Source organism: Rattus norvegicus, chromosome 17 (assembly GCF_036323735.1).
Source record: "Rattus norvegicus strain BN/NHsdMcwi chromosome 17, GRCr8, whole genome shotgun sequence".
In the NCBI taxonomy this organism is placed as follows: domain Eukaryota; kingdom Metazoa; phylum Chordata; class Mammalia; order Rodentia; family Muridae; genus Rattus; species Rattus norvegicus.
Window position 1 is genome coordinate 30,036,918 of NC_086035.1, and position 15,252 is coordinate 30,052,169.

The window sequence follows — 15,252 nt, forward strand, 5'->3', positions numbered from 1 at the left end:
ATTTTTTCTTTACTCTTCAAGTGGGAAAGATTCACATTTTCTCTTGCAGGAAGGGTTTTGTGGCTGCTCTTTCGCAGATCCACATTCTCAGAGCCACTGCTCTCATATCTTGAGGACACTGTTAAGTAAAAAAAAAAATATGCATCACTTGAATTCAAACACTGCAGTACGCAACTGACCCAATGAATGTGACAGCTGCCAAGTGATGGGTGGGTGGGTGGTAGAGAGAGAATACGCCAGACAAGGGGCTCAAATTAAAACTTGTGAGTTATTTCCAGAGGCTATTTAATGTTTTTAGACTATAGCTAACTGAAGGCAACTGGTGGAAACTATAAAAAATGAATAGTAAATAGAGAGATATAATATGCTACAAATGTGTTTTTAGTTATAAAAATTGAACAATAAAGAAACTTACTGTCTTCTATAATTCTGAAGGCTAGAAGTCCAAGTGCCTGGTGTGGGGAGGGCTATGCTCACTCCAGCAAGCTGCAGCTAAGCTTCCTGGTATCCAGCAGCTCTTTGGCTTTGAGAATGTATCCCAAACCTTCACACAGTGCTCTCCCTGTGTGTTTGTCTGCCTATGTCCACATTTCCTTCCTAATAGGGACATCAGTCAAACTAGATTAGAACAGACCCTACTCCAATTCAGCCCCACTTTAACTGAACTAATTACATTTACATTGACCCTGTTTCTAAATAAACTCACATTCTAAAGTCATGGGCACTCAGACTTTAATATAAGAATTTCCAAGGTGACATGAAAGATCCTACCTCTGTTTCCCTTGGAATCTTTAAATTAGAACCACTTGTGTGCCTAATCATTAGCAGAGGCGGAATCCAGATACTCCAGATAAATTGTACATATTAACTTTGGACTTTGTATGGAAATATTTGTGTCACCCCATTTCTTTTCAAATGTCATACAAGAGTGTGGCACAATGGGATGGCACAATGGATATCAATGACAGCACTGTAACAGTCATCATCCAAATCACAGCCAAAACCTGCTGTGATCTTCCATAGAGTGCTATTTTACATGCTCAATACAGCTGATGAGACCTCATGACCCCCAAACTCCAGGCTTGGACCAGGGTCACACATTGTAGCCCACCTAGCCCCTGTGTTCACCTGGCTTCATTACTCCTAAGCCATGTTAGGCCCAATATGTCTTATCTGTATCACTCCATATTCTGCTCCAATCTGCCCTGCCCATATCAGACATAGCTCTAAAAAAAAGTCCATGCGTCCAAGTTTCACAGCCAAAATACAAACAGTATGAAAGATCAAGGAAGTAGCTACCTCCCTCATAATCACCAGTCCTATAGAACTGTTTGCTAATGAGAATTACCCAGATAAACCCCAGGACACAAAATTTAAAAGAGCAATCATAAATTTCATCAAAGGATTCAAAGAGTGTAAAGAAAACAAAAGGAAACTGTTCAATGAACTTAAAAAAAAAATAAAGACCTGGGTGATGGGCAAGAAAACACAAACACAACGCTGATAGAAATGATAAAGACAATCCCCAGATTTGAAAATGGAATTCAATAAAGAGATAGAAACATTGAAGATGACTCAAGCTAAAAGCAAAATAGAGTTGAAAAACCCAATAATCCAGTTAGAAAACTCAAAGGAAAACCTTACAAATAATGAATCACACAAAAGATAAAATATCAGGACTCAAGGAAAAAGTAGCGGATCCAGATAAAATAATTCAGGAATATGAAAAATTAATTTTTAAATAATTTTAACATGTAGGACAGAATGGGATGGAGGGTCTTCAAATTATAGGCCTCAATGAGGAAAGAATCCAAAACATATCTTCAACAAGATTATAAAACTTCCCCAAACTAAGAAACAAAATAAAGAAACTCATACAGACACAAAAAACACAAAGAACACCACATAAGCATGACCAGAAGTAAAAATAACCATGCACGCCATCACTAAAACACTAAGTGTACAGAACAAAGAAAGTAGAAAGCTGTAAAAGAAAAGAACATTAATCACATACAAAGAAAAACCCATCAGAATAATAGCTGAGTTCTCAATCAAAACTTTGAAATCCAGAACAGCCTAGGACAATGCATTCCAAGTCCTAAAAGACTGTGAAAGCCAACCTAGACTAATAAACCCAGAAAAACCAATAAACCACAGAAAGGAAAACTTCCATGATATGAGCAGCCCCCCAAAATAATCATATCCAACAGACCAAACTTTGAGAAAATACAAGAGCAATACTCCTCTGAAGAGAGGAGTGAGCATGGCCAAGAGACTGAAGAAAAGAAATAAAGCTGTAATTATTGAAACGCATAGGCCCACTAAGAACATAAACACCAATGTCAACACACAATGATTGCAATTGACATACACCTGTGGTTCCACGTTCTGCCTCTGGGAGAAAATGGGAGGTATTAGGCTATGAATGTAACATACAATGGGGTCCCCAGCCATCCCCCCATGAGAAACAAAGCAGGCTGGGGCCCAGAAACAGGGGTTCCCAAACTCCTGGGTGTTCAATCATTGCTGAAAACCACAGGGGAACTGGGGAATTTGGAAGTGGCCATGTGGGCCTGTGATGATGGTTGGTGAAGCTGAAGCTGGGGTTCTCTTACTCCCAGACACCCAGACACCGCTGGGAAGAGTGAGGAGGGAGCCTGTGGGCTGTCGATGTTGGGCCTGTGAGTTGGAGAGAGGGTGTGTGGGGGTGAGTGTCCAGGAACTAGAGGGGCCTTCTGCAGGAGACTTAGGCAGCAGCGCTTTATATGAGGAAGCTCCGCCCCCCACCGGTTCTTAATGAGAGACACAGTCCTTGCTTGTCCATACTGTTTATTCATTATTCATTGTGGAAAAAATGGGTTCATACAACTTACTCAGGGTGGACCGGAGATTAAATACTTTTTACTGGAAGGAATATCCAGAAAGGGAAGCTTACCGGCTAAATCGTCTGGGCCATCATGTAGGGTGCTGTGGTTCTGTGCCCCAAGGCAGGAACTGGGTTTGGAGCAGATGAAACGTCTACCAGTGTCAGATATGAGAGTACTGGGGTTTCTGAATCCAGTCAACCTTCCCAGTTTTGGTTTGTTATGGTTTTTGTTTTTTGGAGTTTTTTTGCCCCCCACACACTTTCAATAATAATTTTAAATATTAACAGCCTCAATTCTTCAATCAAAAGATACATGCTGGCTGAATGGATCAAGAAACAAACTCCATTTATCTGTCTACAAGAAACATAGCCTTAAACATAGGCACTACCTTCAGGGGGCTGGGGAGGGAATGGACAAAATACTCAAATAAAATGGGACTAGGAATCAAGCAGGCATCACTAACCTAGTATCTGACAAAATAATCTTCACACTAAAACTAATCAGAAGTGATACAGAGGGGCACTGCATTCTAATCAGGAATGCAGTTGACCCAAAAGACATTACTATCCTAAACATATATCCACCAAACTCTGGTGCACCCAGTTTCATTAAAAGTGTACTATTGGAAGGAAAGATGCAGATTAGCATCAAACTATTAATAGTAGGTGATTTCAATACCTCTCTTTCTCTGACAGACAGGTCATCTGGACAAAAATCATACAGTAAAACACCAGAATTACATGACATCATGCATCAGATGAACTTAACAGCTGTCTGCAGAAAATTCTATTCAGGGATTGGGGATTTAGCTCAGCGGTAGAGCACTTGCCTAGCAAGCGCAAGGCCCTGGGTTCGGTCCCCAGCTCCAAAAAAAAGAAAAAAATTCTATTCAAATAACAAAGAATATACATTCTACTTGGCAACATATGGGAGCATCTCTGACCACATCGTGAGATGCATGAGGAGATAAAACACCTCTACAATGAAGATATTAGATCTCAAAAAGAGAGAAAGAAAGAAAGAAAGAAAGAAAGAAAGAAAGAAAGAAAGGAAGGAAGGAAGGAAGAGAAAGAAAGAAAGAAACAGAGGGAGGGAGAGGGAGGGAGGGAAGAAGGAAGGAAGGAAGGAAGGAAGGAAGGAAGGAAGGAAGGAGGGAAGGAAGGAAGAAAAAAGGCTAGAAAATAAAAAGACATCCCATGTTCATGGGCTGGTAATATTGTAAGAATAACTATTCTCCCCAAACCCAGCTATAGACTCAATGCTATCTCAATTGAAATCCCCATCACATTCCTCACAGCCATAGAAGAAGAAATATGCTAAAACTCATCTGGCACCACAAAAGACCCAAGAAAATCAAAACAATCCTGAACAAAAAGAATAATTCTAGGGGATTACCATTCCAGACCCTAAGATATGTCACAGAGATAAGGTGATAAAAATAATATGGTACTGGTACCAAAAGACCATGGTACATGTAGACCATTGGAACAATATCCAAGCCTCAAACTGTAGAACTCAGCCATCGAACTTCTAGGTGCAGGTAAATCAAAAGAAAACAAGGTATCTGCACACACATAGAAAGTCAAGTGCATAACTGTTCATGAGGCTCACAGCAGTTCTATGGAAACAGCCTACACTGTGAATAACCCAAATGTTTTCAACAGATGAACTAATCAACAGTAACACGCATCCACATGGTGACCATTAGCCAGCAACAAAACGCCACTGGCACATGCAACATCATAAGCAGTCCTCAGAGCACAACGCTGAATGGAAGTTGGACAAGAGAGGGCATACCCTGCGTTAGCCCATGTATAGAATACTAGACAACGCAAACTCAGCTCAAATGACAGAATGCACATTCATGATTCCATGATCAGTAAAGATCACTAAGGGGCACGAGGAAACCTTGCATGGTGGTGGAAACTCTCACCATCTTCACTGTTGTCAGGTATCAGCATGGGTCAGCATCATCAAACTTTACGCTGCAAATATGTGCAGTTAACTGAACGTCAGCAGAATGTAATCATTTAAGTACTGTCATTGTGCAGATTTGGGGCCCTGTAAGTAGTGTGGCCTTACCTGAATAGCTAAAGAGGCCACACTCCTTTATTTGGGCGTCATTAGGACCACAATTCTCCTGCTCTAATCAACTCAGAGACAGGTGCCAGTCAACCAGAAACAGGCCCTATGCCATTAAATTCTAAAGCTGTTTGAACTGGCCTGTATGGAGTCCACCAACCTTGCCTGGCCTGTTCTTTCCTGCAGTATCCAGAACCAGGGTGCATGTCCCCAGTATGATGCTCTGATCTCTGGATGAACTTGTTCTTCCCTGAGGGGCTCTTTCACTGAAGCCCACTGCTTCTCCTCAGGGAGTGAGTGCGGCTAAATTCTAACAGCACTGCTTTCCTCACATCTCCCCCAAAGTCACAGAGTTAAAATATCAAGTCACAGACTGCACGTGCAGTTCAGTGGCAGCACATTTGCCTGTCATGTGTGAGGCCCTGAGCTCAATTCCTAGCACTGAAAAGAAAGAAAGAAAGAAAGAAAGAAAGAAAGAAAGAAAGAAAGAAAGAAGGAAAGAAAGAAAGAAAGATGAAAAAAAGTTAATACAGACAATTGTGACTCCATAATATTGTTTTATTGTTTTGTGTCTGTGTGTGTGTGTGTGTCTGTGTGTGTGTGTGTGTGTGTGTGTGTGTGTGTAAAAGAATTATAAATATGGCTTGAATTTACCCTGTCGTTACTTTTGCAGTGCTGGGAATGGAAATCCACAGCCTCACATAAGTTAGGCAAGTATTGTCTTACATGCCTCCACCCCCAGCCCACTTTCAACATTTTACGAAAGGAAGGAAAGAAGGAAGGAAGGAAAGAAGGAAAGAAGGAAGGAAGGAAGGAAGGAAGGAAGGAAGGAAGGAAGGAAGGAAGGAAGGAAGAGAAGGGAAGGGAAGGGAAGGGAAGGGAAGGGAAAGAAGAAAAGAAAAGAAAAAGAAAAGGAAAGAAAAGAAGAGAAAAGAAAGGTGAGAACTATCTTCTTACCCCATCTGGGAGCAGGGTAAACCATCTGCTGGTTCTCGTTCCCAGATCACCAGCCATCCTGAGGAACCTTTACACTCATCTCTCAAGCCTCATTGGGAAGCTAGAGAAGAAGCCTGTCCTGGAGCAGAAAGCACATGCCTACCGAGAAAATTATAACAGAAACACAGGCAGACAGAACAGAACTGACGTGCAAAAGGAGACAGTGACTGTGGCCACATGAGCAGAAATCACATAAATAATCCAAGGCTCACTACAAGGAACTGACAGGTGTCAAGAGCCACCTGAGAGCCCAGAATTAACCTGGTAGTGCCTATCCAACCAGAGGAACCAAACAGGTTCTCATAATGATAGTCTCACCAAGCAAAGGGCCAGAAATATTTGGCTATGAACATGGTGACTCACTCACAGACATCAAGACAGCTCTCACTCTGATGCCTTCCACTGCTTCTACAAAGCAGTCCTCTCTCTTCTTGCCTTTGATACCCTTGCTCCGTGCAGCATCCCCAAACTGTCTCTTCATAAAACTGACTTCTGTTCCCATCCAGCCTTGCCTGCCAACTGCAGACAATGGAGGGATATAGCAGCCATGGGAAGGTTCCACTTAACTGCAGTATAGCACACCAACCCCCGAGTTACCCAGAAGCTCAGAGACCCTTGTCTGCCTTTTCAAATTCCCACACTGTAAAGCAGGCTTTGAAGTGTCAGGATCCATCTAGGATAGGTTAGCATGTGGTCTTCCTGGAGGTGACTCACTGTTTTTATTGTTTGTTTGGTGATTGATTGATTGATTGATTGATTGATTGATTGATTGCATGGTCTGTGATAGATGAGCTCTATGAGGCAAGGTCCCAAAGAGACTTCATCTCAGGATTGCTTCTTGCAGCTGATATGCATTTCCTGCCTTTGTTAAATTAATATAATAATCCCTAGGCATTAGCCCACCCCATAGAGCTGAAAGATAAGCTTTCATGAATTAATGCTGTTTAGATAAATTCATGATTTTATAGAATTCCTGATTTGATACTCTTAGGAAGAAAGTGTTAAGAGATGCTTTTGCTAGAAAGATGTAATAAAGTTAGAATCAAGAATAGAATGTGCCCACTCTTAATAATAGTAAGCAAAAGCTGCATAATAAATAAAATGGAGCTTTCATAATTACACAAAAAAGAGAAAAAGGCTTGGGACAAATTTGTTTTCAGGGAAAAGATTTCATGTCCAAAGATGAAGCCACAGGTATGCACTATGATAAGGCAAGGCCATGTGAAACTGTTGCTTTGAACTTATAATGGGCTTATAACTATATAATGAGCTGCTTTGAACTCAACATCAACATTCTTCTACAACTCTAATTTTGTGTAACATTTTATCTATGAGATAACTTTCTAAGAATTTTTGTCTATTAAAAAGGCCAAAGAAAAGAAATAAAGGTGGTGTGGTGTGGTGTGGTGTGGTGTGGTGTGGTGTGGTGTGGTGTGGTGTGGTGCGGTGGCTTGGGGAGGGGTTCTGCCCCATCCATCTATCCATCTATCCATCCAAGTGTATATGTCTATTTATATGTATGTAGGTAGGTAGGTATATGTGTATGTATGTAAGCATGCATAAATAATTGTAGAGTTGTATGAGACAGGTAGTTGGGCCCAGCAATAATGTGAATGTGTTACTGTGTAAATGAAAATGTGAATGAAAATGTAAGTGTGTACATGAATGTATATGTGCATATCTGCCTGTGTAAATAAAAATGTAAAGTGTATATGAATATATATGTGTCTGTGCATATTTCCCTGTGCAAAATATTTTAACTCTTTTCCTTTCCATCTTCTCTGGTTCACAAAGAGTTAACCAGCCTAGCCAGAGAAGCTTCTGGCTATGTGACTAGAGAAGGGAGCAATAGCAATAAATCCTTTACCTAATCACCCCTCCACCCCCAGCCCTGGCTATTAAACCAAAGGTGATAACTCATCTAAAGCCATTGGCTTCTGGCCCCAGAATAACAAAGAATTAAAGAGAATAAATTCTATTCATACAAAGTAACATTTACACTAGCAAAACCAATTTTGCCTCCCTCACACCCCCACACCCTCACACACTGTCCATTAATGGGCTACTGTCCAGAGAGGACCCAGTCCAGGGCAGACTCCCATCCCTGAAGGACTTTCATTTCTCCAAAATTTGATTCTTTAGGAACTAATGACCAAATAACTAAATTTGCTAAAGGACTTATACCCAAAACCAACTTGCTAACATATATGTTGATTAAGGCTTTGAGATGATTGACTGGGGCCAACAAGCAAAGACCAGGGGCTCCTCATAGGATTGATGTGGAGGTAAATATTGGCATAATAAACATAGATTTTTGCCCTAGGGATCACAGCACCCTCCATGTAGACCCAGTGAATTGTGTTAGCTATTGAGGTTCCCAGGTGTCCGCCAGTGCCTTCTATGATGTCCTTCACTACTCTGGTATTGTTTATACACATCCATAAGTTGTTTATACAACCCACTAGGGTTGGCAGTCAAGACTACTGGTGTGGGGGGAGGGTCAGTGTAGCCACAAAGTCTCTATTTTCTTGGTGCCTGAGGGGTCCATCTAGTAACCTGATGCCTTTGACACATAAACCCAGGGAGTTATTGGATTATGGGCTAAAAAGAGGGCAACTTCCCAGCATCCTTGAGTTTTTTTATAGCTCCCAATGGTGAAATATTTCACCCTTGGTTGCTCTACCCTCTCTTCTCAATTATAATCGTATCATGACAAAAGATCACCAGTGTATTAATGATGTATTTTGAAATACACCCTTTGCCTTCCCTATCAAGGATCAGGTCTATCAAGGCTTGCTTGGAACACTGCTACTTTCCCAAGAAGCCAGAAGGGACTTTGTCACTCAGACATTGATTCTAATTTGACTACTACAAAATGAACTAGCATGCTGTGGCCTGACCCAAATGGAGACCAATCTCCAGACTGCAGACCCCGGTGAAGATGTAGTACATATCCTGTACAAAGGATGCAGGTCATGACCTGTACCGCCCTTTTGGCTTCTGCAGAGACCCGAGGGATACATTTTTTTGGCGTCCTTCAGAGTACATGATACAGACTTTCCACATCCCAGAACCAAGCTTCTATTCATTTCTTCTCCTTCCAGTCCCCTCCAGCTGTTCCCTCCTCTCCACATTCCAGCTCCATTTCTTCCCAGGGCTCCTTTCTCTCCAACAAGAGAATTGGCTCTGTTTAAAGGCTGTCATCAAAAATATTTGTCTCTGATCTCTCCTTCAAATTTTTTGTAGGACAAATGTGGACTAATGAAAGACCTCCAGTCAGAGAGGAACGAATATGTACTTTAAATCAGGAAATGAGAAAGAATGCCGCTGGCCCAACCGAGCTGCCATACCCCATCTTGTCAATTTAAGGCTCTCTCCCTGAGAACCCTTCCAAGCAGTAAAAAGAAACCAGTTTGTGTTTCTCTTAAGAGCTAAACAAGAAACAAAAGCATCCATGGTAACAATCCATATGGGCAAATCTAACCACCGAAAGCATGCTGAACTCAGCACATTGAAATGCAGGTGTCAAAAAGGGCCAGCTGTTCCCTGGCCCTTTTAGTGGCCCTGAGTGGTTTGGAGTGGGAGAGCAAAGTTGAAGAACAAATAGAGGCAACATGGGTGTTGACTTTCATTCCTGTCACATAGAAGTGAGGGCAACTCCTTTGCTGTACTTTACCCATGCTGGGGCACGGCTGAGCTCTGGTGCTGGGGCAGATGTTCACAGAGATGCCTGGGGGATATCAGAACAAAGACTGATATTAGTCTAAGTTTTCCCAGACCATGGGATCTTATGACTATTACATTAGGACTTGTCCCCAGCAGCCCCAGACTCCTTCATCCTGCACAGTCACATGGTCCCCACCGAGATGGCAGCCTTAGATGTTTCTTTCTTTGAGCTATTTTTTGCCTTTTGAGCTTTATGGATTCCATTAACAGCTCATGTGCCAGATCACACTGGGTCTCTACTATTCTAGAAATCGGGAAGAATTCACTTAACAATCAGTGTGAATCTGACTGGCACATATGTAGTCACTTAGCTTGAGTCTCTTTGCAGCTCAGAGCCACATTCAGGTTTCCAGCATGGACATAGCGGGGCAGAGCAGACTCCAGGGAGTGGCCACGTACCAAGAAAATACCAACAGAGTTGGGCTGCCAAGGAGATGCTGAAGTAAACAGCTCTCATCTAATTGAGGGAGATGTGATGATCCCAGGCAGGGTGTAGTCTGATATTAGAGGTGAGGAAGCTCAAGAAGATATGATAAGGGGAGTCAGAGGCAGCCTGGTGGCAGTCAGCACATGGGATAAGAGGCACAGGTGTCTGTGTATGGCAACTACCAGCCGCTGATGGCTGCAGAAAATCTGGCATCTATACGTATTGCTACCACTGCTAATCTTCAGATTTTCAATACAGTCTGACATTTCAAATTTGTAAATCTATCTGGACATCAAGCGTGTTAGAGTGGTAATACCAACTAGCCCTTAATGTCAGTCTCCCCCACACAGAACAGTTCTATGAGCAAGAATGTGTACCTTCCCGTGTTTGTGGACTCTTGGTTCCATGAGACGGCCAGAGATGAGGGTGCTGTGGTTACAAAACACATGCTTGCTTGCGTGCACGCACGCGTGCGTGGCCACACATACACACACACACACACACACACACACACACACACACACACACACACATAATGAAAGACCCACAGAGAATAGCTTGGGCTCTTTCATAGGAAGTTAGTATTCATTATAATTTACTCATTGGATCATTCAGAAAATATTAGAAAATACTATCATTAACTATATATAGTTGGGTGTGATTTGTTCCCCCCTGAAGGCTTATTTGTTGGACTCTAAACACTCAGGGTGGAGTTCTGAGAGCTGGAGTTTGATGGGAGGATGTTGGGCCATTGGGCATTTTGCTCTTGGGATTATCATAGCAGACCCATCTCAGGCCACATGATCTCGTCTTCCCACGTGCTCTCTGCCATGATGTCATCCACCATCCTGTGACACTGCCAGGAAAGCCCTCTCCACAATTATTGCTACTACCTCCAAAATGCTAAGTTAAATGAAGCTCTCCCTTTATAAGTCATGCAGCCTGTGGTATTTCATTATAAAGCAGAGAACAGACTGATACAGGAAAGGCTAGCCATCGAGCTATGAGCCAAACTGGGATGTGCTTGAGGCTTAGTGACACAAAGAATAGGAATGCATGTGCCCCAGGACTCCTCTCTCTCTCTCTCTCTCTCTCTCTCTCTCTCTCTCTCTCTCTCTCTCTCTCTCTCTCTCCCTCCCTCCCTCCCTCCCTCCCTCTCTCTCTCTCTCTCTCTCTCTCTCTCTCTCTCTCTCTCTCTCTCTCTCTCTCTCTCCACCTCCCTCCTGAAGGCTCTACCCCTCTCTTTATCTGTGCTGGAACTTCTGCTACAAGGCAAGAAACATGGAGTCCATACCTGGAGTCTCACATCCTCCTGTTCTGACCTCCACAAAGGGACATTCAGTGGCAATTCAGAGCACTCTGAGTCTTTATAGACTCAGTGTGTTCATACCAACTACCCACAATACTAGTTACTTGTAATGCTTAAGGAAGAATTCTCCAGAATCCCAGCAATTCCTGAACTGCAGAATTCTAGAATGGGAGCTGTCATGGTGGGAAGGGAGATACAGGTGTGTAAGTGTCCCACTACACAAATACCCAAGCAGTGAGATTGTACTGTGCAAACATGAGGAACTGAGTTTGGGTCGCGCGCGCATGCGTGTGTGTGTGTGTGTGTGTGTGTGTGTGTGTGTGTGTGTGTGTGTGTGTGTGCGCACGTGTGTGCGTGCGTGTGTGTTGGAGGATGGGATTATGCCATTCTGGCTCTACTTCCCTGCACATTGTAGCGCAATCAGCTAAAATTGAGATCCTGAGAAAGAAATCGAGGCAGGAACTGTGAGGAGCAGAAGTGGCCTTGAGTGCAGTGTGAACATACTCTTAGGAGAGGCTTCATTGAGATAGCTCATTTAATCGGATGACCAGAGGCTACTTGTACCTTTGGGGAATGGGTAGGGGCTTTCTGAGTGATGGTGCAGGGGAAGCATCATTTGCATAAGGAGGAACTCCAGGGGCTGCCCTGATGTGACTTTATGAGAAGTTTAGCCAGGCTACAGGAAAGGGGGAAAGGGAGAGGTGACGGGGGGCGGGGTGCTTCATGACCTCCTCCAGGTATACAGAGGTCGGGCATAGGGTAGCAGGGGAACAATCCTACTCTTTTTTTTAATATTTTATTTATTTACATTTCAAATATTATTCCCTTTCCCGATTTCCCCTCGGGGAAACCCCCTATCCCATCCTCCCACCCCTGCTTCTAGGAGAGTGCCCATCTACCTACCCACTCCTGCTTCCCCACCCTGACATTTCTCTACTCTGGGGCATTGAGCCTTCCAAGGACTAAGGGTCTCTCCTCCCACTGATGTCCGACAAGGCCATCCTCTGCTATACCTCAACCCCACTCTTGCTCTAGTCAGCTCCCCCACCCCTCATCGTCACCCCACTCCCTGCCCCATGGTTCCCCTGCCCCACAGAGTTGATTTTGGTTTTGCTTTTTAAAGGTCTGGGTTTGGCCACACAAACAAGCCTGTAAGGAGAATAGTGGGGGTGGTGGCAGAGATAAGAGGATCACTTGTTCTAGCTAACTAGTCAAAATACTGAGCTCTAGGTTGAAAGACCCAATCCCAAGGGAATAAGGCCAAGAATGATAATGGAACAGTACACGCAACAGGCTCTTGCACATAGACTACACACATACAAACACATACACACACACACTCTATTACATACATACACACACATACGTCAAACACATACACAACTATACACACACTGCATACATACTATACACACCTCACATACATCCTTCCTCTTCATCTGGAAAATGTCTATTTTTCTGTCAAGGGTATACCTAAATAAACAAATTTCTCTGATCCTGTGTAGATGAGGAACCCTGCAGATGATGGCCTGAGGATCCAGCACACACATCCATCTCTCATTTCTCATTGGTACACCTCCACTCCCCATTCCTTTAGAATGCAACTGTGATGTGCACGATAGTGCTTAGCCCAGTGGCTGCCAAGAGGCACCCCTTAACCAGCACTTCTTTAACAATGCACCAAAGAAACATGCATATTAAATGTTGGTACAGCAGCAAAAGGAAAAAGGCCACACTCTAGCAACCATAAGGCAGCTCCAGGGGCCTCTTGACGATGTCCCAAGGGTGACATCTCACCTTCTCTACTCAGAGCATCCAGCTATATTAAGAACCTTCAAAATGGGGGAAATTCATTCTATAGAGTATGTTTATAGATTTTAAGGTTTTCATTGAAAATTTTGTACTGGAGTCCTAAAAATATCGATCTCTGATTTCTATACAGTGCATTCCAGGCCCTCGGTTTATTTCCAGGGAAGGGAGGTACCAGGTGTCTATCACATGACAGTCATGTGACGGAGACACTGCCAGGCATGCAGCCTCTGGCTATTGACACACTAGGTCTGCAGAGAAGCCCGTGACCCAAGTAGAGGAAGGCAGTTCATGCTCCAATGTATCATTTCTGCCTTAGAGGACAAAGAAGAGGCGTTATCTCTCAAGATAAGTGGTCGAGAACTTTCCTGAAGCTTTGTTATAGAGGGTGAGAGGTGGGTTAATTGAGATTTTTATATTCTAAATACAGGATCTGACTGGAAATATTGGAAATATCTCTTGCTCTCTCACAGAACTTTTAAATAGGTAATCTATAAAGAAAAGAGGTTCACTTGAGCTCACAGATCTAGAAATTCATATTGGTGATGCCAGAAGATGCTCAGCTTCTGGTGAGGCCCTTGAGATGTTAAACAAGGGATATAGTGAAAGGTTTCATATGTCAGATTAATGGCTGAGTAGTGGGTAGAAACAGGAAGAGGGATAAAACTCCCAAGATAGCCATTGCCTTGACAAAAATGACATTAATTCATTCATAAGGCCAGTTCCCCTCCCCAATGAGCACCTCTGAAGGGCCCACCACTGAAGAACCCAGGAGCCTAGGCAGAGCCATGCCCTTCCTCCTGGGCTAGTGGAGAGCAGAGCCCACAGCTGACATATCCACAGCCTCAGCACCCAGAGGTTGGAAAGAACTTGGGCTCTGAAGGAACAGCTGGTGATTGCAGACTAAGAAACATCTGGCAACACAGAAATCAGGTAAGAGAGGGGAGGTGAGAGCTCTGTGGTTTGTGGAAAGCAGGTTAATGGTATGGCTACAGCAAAGGGCCAATGCAAATAGGGACAAGATTAAGAGGAATATACAAGAATCAGCTACGAGGCCCCTTCTGGGCCACACTGAGTGTGTACTTTATCCAAGCAACCTGAGGGGCCACCAAAAGGTTGATGACAGAAGTAACATTATGAAATAAATGTACATTTCTCCAGGATCAGAGATGGCTGGGAGGTAGACAGACTTCATTAAGAGTTGCTGTGGACTCCAGGCATGAGTGGTGAGGAGCTTGGGCAAATGGCAAGAACCACTAAAGGAAGAACCCTAGGAGTTGATGGCTAAACACAGTATCAGGGAAAAACATAGCTCTTCCTCCAAAGGGAGTAAGAAATGGTTTATCCTGAGCCAACGATGGCTACAGCATGGGCACCCTGATTCAGGTTGCCCTGGATGGTATGCTCCACTAAGGAAGAAAACTTAAACATTTATAGACCTAGAACAACAGCAAAAGCCATGAGTCAATGTACGTAACAAATGCCATAGAGGGACATGAGGTAGGTATGGTTCTAACAGAGTAGCAGGGGTTTCTTCTGTAGGTTTCAGATGCCATCTTGTGGCATTCTTAACTTGGGTTTGGTGGAAGCTAATGGTCTGCTAAATTTACAATACATCCCAAATGTTTTACTTGGCATCGCAAAGATGTTAGATCTGACGCATAGGTTGCTGGTAGCAAAAGACCATTAAGAGGACTAAAAAGAGATAAAGATATCTGGCTCCATATGCAACTTTCCATCTTCCCATATTTCTGACTTCCTGGCCAGTTAGTTTGCAGGGCCTTCGGTGTAAATGTGGTTTCTTGTAGGAACTACAGTCTGCTATGGGAAATAGGAGAAATGGGGCTTCCTAAGGTCATGAAAAGATTTATACCTTGATGACTAAGTCTGTGTGGGGTTAAAACAAAAGTGAGTGGCAGGGAAAGGTGAGCTCCGTTTAGGACCTGTCAAGCCTGGGGTTCTAGGGGAGTCTTAATATCCTGAATCCTATACATTCAAATTTAAACAACAGCAAAAATGGCAGCACACCTCTTCCT